At 43.2% G+C, this 4,717-nt stretch overlaps 1 non-coding gene across 1 annotated transcript; it reads right to left on the bottom strand.

The window, feature by feature from the left end:
- Positions 1–273: 273 nt before the first annotated feature.
- On the bottom strand, positions 274–462 carry LOC140397096 (U2 spliceosomal RNA). Its single transcript, XR_011936693.1, has one exon. It is a non-coding gene; the product is annotated as a U2 spliceosomal RNA (small nuclear RNA).
- Between the last annotated feature and the right edge of the window lie 4,255 nt (positions 463–4,717).

The following is a 4,717-nucleotide window of genomic DNA, read 5'->3' as shown; positions in this document are numbered from 1 at the left end:
GTCGGCATCCGAGGGTGAGAGTGAGTGGCCTGTAAAAAGCAGCAGGAAATCTGTTTGGCATATCAGCTGAAAACGGAGCCTGGCTGCCGCAATTCCGCGAGCCCATAGGCTCACGACATTAGTGCGCGAAGCGCCCGCCAGCAGAAAAGCTAGCAATGCTCTGGAGCCTGAAAATTTTTTAATTGGTCAGGATGAGACAACTGGGCAAGACAGAAGAGGGGAAGCCAGGTTTTGCGCCATTTTCTGCTTTTGCACTATTTGTGCCCAAAGCGGGGTGAAGGCACCATTCCTGGAAACATTGCAAGACCAGGTTGATGCCTGGAGCGGAGCAAGAAAGCCCCTGAACCATCTCCGTGTCCCAAAAATCAATTTAATATTCGGTCCCCCGAAGGGGACATTCCAGATATTAAACTGAAAGAACAGATGCTACACTTGATCTGAACCAAAAGGCCGAGAAGCGATAGCCCATGTTTTCCGGCTATTTCCCGAGTTATCCTTTTACCCTTAATGAGCTGGTAAAATTACTTAGGACGTTCGTTCATTTTACCTGCCTGTATCCTTTCATGTACCGTTTTTGCTCTCCTAATTTCCTTAAGTTCCCAGTCCACATTGCGACCCCGGCCCCGGGTCACTGGCCGCCTGGAGTTTGCACTTTCTCCCCGGTTCTGCGTGAGTCTCACCCCACAACTCAAAGATGTGAGAGGTAGGTGGATTAGCCACCATAAATTGGAAAAATAATTGACTACTCTAAATTTTAAGAACTGTGTATTTCATTGTAAAACAAAAAAGAGGCTGTCAGAGACCCCAGAGATTGTCTTACACGGTGAATCTGTGCAGTGCAGAGTCCAGGAGGCTGCAATCCGGTGTCACAGTAGTTTGCACGCTTGCCTCAGAGCGCCAGCAACCTAGGTTCAATTCCAGCCTCGGATGTCTGTCCATGTGGAGTTTGCACTTTCTCTGACACGGTTTCCTCTGGGTTCTCTGTTTTCCTCCTACAGTCCAAATATGTGCAAGTCAGGTGGATTCGCCGTGCTAAATTGCCCTTTAGGTTAGTTTGGGTTGGAGAATGTGGATAGGGTGGCGGTGTGGGCTTAAATAGGTTGCTCTTTCTAAGGGCTGGTGCAGACTCGTTGGGCCGAATGACCCGCCTTCCGCTCTGTAGGGATTCTATGATTCTATAAAGAATCGTAACCTGCATTCGAGCCTGACGTGGGATTTCGAAACAATCCAAGGCGAATGGCACAGGCAGATTGGCTTCTGAAGTACAGCTTGGGTCAGTGGGTGTGGACAGTGGTTGGGAAATGAAACACATACATGTTCGGCTGCAGGGCAGGTGCATGTGTCCGTTGGAGCACCAGGTTAGAACGGAAGAGCGAAATATTACTCCAGACTATATCTGGATGTGTTCAGCAGAGTGCACTGGCGACACGCAGATCTCGTACAGCTCAGCTTGATCTGTTTTTATGAACAATAGAGCCTAAAATGACACAGAAAAGTCAGTCCAAAGTATATCTCGACGTAGTGCACTGATGTGTGAACAGCAGTGTGGATAGGAAGGCAGAATTGTCCTTCTAAAGTTCACCAGCTTCTTCAATATAGAACAGTCGGCTGGATAGGAAAACAATTATTCTTCCTGAGCATAGCTGGATATGGTATTGTGGAAAGTCCGGTGGATTGGGACACTAACTAAGGTGGGATTTATGCAGTCGAGCAATTGGGGGCAGAGGATCTATCCATTTCTATCATTTAAAAAAAATCTTTATGACGTTGAAGACTTGTTTAAATTCCCCCTAACCTCCTGCGCTCCAGAAAGACGAATCCCAGCTTCTACACACAACTGGGTTGCAGGACAGCCACATCCATCGTCACAGGGATGTGTGGGGCGGGCGGGACCATGAGGAACGAGGGCTCACCACTGCGCTATCCTTCTCCCAGTTTTACTGGTGCTTCCAGTCCCATTTTCAGCCTGTCTCACAACTGGCGTTTCCCGTCCATCGATGAACTGTTTCATCCCTAAGCTGAGGGCTTGTAGTTGAATAGCCCCCGGTAGAAGGTCTCAAATGCCTCGTAGACATTTTTTGGCTCTGCCACTGGATTCGGTCTGCTGCTTCTAATCTGAGCTATTACCCCCGTGGCTGCCTGCTTTCTCAGCTGGCGAACCAGCAGTGGCTGGATTTATCTCCGTGTTCGTAAAGGGTCTCCCGTACCTGGCGGAGTTGCTGCAATGCTTCCCTCGTGGAGAGCAGATCAAAGTCCATTTGTAGCTTTTTCCTCTCCGCCAGGAGTTCTTTGGTCGGGCCCTCAGAGTATCGCCTGTCTACCTCCAGTATGGAGTCCACAACTGTCGCCTAGCCGCCCTCTCTACCTTGTCTCTACGTGCGTTCTTGGCCATGATATCACTCCTGATCACAGCCTTCGTGGCCTCCCAGAGCGTGAAGGGCGGGACTTCCCCATTCTAGTTATTAATAATATAGTCATCTGTGGCCTGTGATATTTTCTTGCACAAAGCATTCTGGGAAAGTCGGGCCATGTCCAACCTCCATGTGGGGGGCGTGGTAGCAGGCATTGAGCAAAAACGTATTAATCTGGCTGCATATTAATATGGAACCATATTGATATGAAACAGCATTAATGTGGCTGGATATTAATATGGAACATTATTCATATGGAGCAGTATTAATATGGCTGCATATTAACTTGGAACCGTATTAATATGGAATAGTATTAATATGGCTGAATATTAATATGGAACAGTACTCATATGGAACAGTATTAATATGGAACCATATCTTCACAGCTCCAGGGTCCCAAATTTTATTCCTAGCTTGGGTCACTCTCTTTGCGGAGCCTGCATGTTCTCCCGGTGTCTGCGTGCATTTCCTGCGGGTGCTCCGGTTTCCTCCCACAAGGCCAGAAAGACGTGCTTGTTAGGTGAATTGGACATTCTGAATTCTCCCTCTGTGTACCCGAACAGGCGCCAGAATGTGGCGTCGAAGGGCTTTTCACAGTAACTTCGTTGTTGTGTTAATGTAAGACTACTTGTGACAAAGATAATTATTATTAATATGGAATGTGGCTGGATGTTAATATGGAACTGTATTACTATGGAACAGTGTTAATATAGCCGGATATTAAAATGGCCAGATATTAATATGGAACAGTACTAATATGGAACAGCGTTAACATGGCTGGATATTAATATGTAACAGTAATCATATAGAACAGTATTAATATGGAACACTACTAATATGGAAAAGTTATAATATGAGCGAGTATTAATATGGAACAATGTTTATATGCTGGACATTAATATGGAACAGTACTCATTTGTAACGGTCTTAAAATGAAGCAGCACGAATATGGAACAGTATTAATATGGAACAGTATTAATGTGGAAGAGTGTTAATATGGAACAGTATTAATATGGAGCCGTTTTAATATGGCTGCATATTAAAATGGAGCAGAATTAATATGCTGTATAGAAATATGGAACAGTATTATTTTGGCTGGATCCCGTTCAGTTTTTGGAAGGGCATATACTGGCCTCGGGGAAGTTGTTTTTTAGGTCTCCAAAGCAATTCGCTTTACATAAACATGTTTAATATTTAAAAACATGATTTATTATCGGGCACATTTTAAGTCCGATTACAGTAGGGCACTTTTAATTGGTGTGTTACTGTAAGGCTCTGTTTAAATAAGGTCCGTTTGACTGTAGGGCACTGTTTAAATACATTTGATTGACTATAGGGCACTGTTTGAATGCATTTGGTTTACTGTAGGGCACTGTATTAATGCATTTGATTTCCTGTAGGGCACTGTTTAAATGCATTGATTTACTATGGGCACTGTTAAAATGCGTTTGATTTATTGTAGGGCACAGTTTAAATGCATTCATTTACTTCACCGCACTATTTAAACGCATTTGGTTTACAACAGGGCACTGTTTAAATTAATTTAATTTACTGTAGGGCACTACTTATATGCATTTGAGTGTTGGGCACTCTTTAAATACATTTAGTTAACTGTCAGAAACTGTTTAAAAGCATTTCGTATACTGTAGGGCACTGTTTGAATTCATTTGATTCACTGCAGGGCATTTTTAAAATGCATTTAGTTCACTGTAGGATACTGTTAAAATGCATTTGATTTATTGTAGCGCCTGTTTAAAAACATTTGATTTACTATGTCACTGTTTAAATGGTAAAGGAAAGCCCAAATGAAGCGAAGGAGTTGCAAAAGATTGTACACCTGATCAAGAGGTGATTTATCAAATGGTGCCAGATCTCTTTACAGAATTTACTTGTGTTGGTAAAGGTTACTCATGTGTATCATGAGGAGTTGGTAAAGGGTCCTAATTGATTGCGTAGGACAACTTCCTAAAACAAAATGTTGGAATCAATATCTTTTGGCGATAATGGAGGTGTCTACTAGGTTTCCGGAGGCGATCCAGTAACATTACAGCTAAAAAGATTCTGGAGGAATTACTTAAATTATTTACTAGCAATAGACGACCCACAGAAATACAACCGGATCAAGGGTCAAATTTTACCTCCTGATTATTCAAAGAAGTTATGGATAGTTTAGGAATAAAACAATTTAAATCAACTGCGTACCACCCAGAATCGCAGGGTGTATTAGAAAGGTGATGTCAGAAATTAAAGACAGTGTTGAGGGCTTAGTGTCACGATTATTGAGAGGATTTTGAGAAAGAAATTCC

Source organism: Scyliorhinus torazame, chromosome 20 (genome assembly GCF_047496885.1).
Source record: "Scyliorhinus torazame isolate Kashiwa2021f chromosome 20, sScyTor2.1, whole genome shotgun sequence".
Lineage (NCBI taxonomy): Eukaryota > Metazoa > Chordata > Chondrichthyes > Carcharhiniformes > Scyliorhinidae > Scyliorhinus > Scyliorhinus torazame.
The sequence above is the reverse complement of the archived record's forward strand: the minus strand, read 5'-3'. Positions and strand labels throughout refer to the sequence as shown.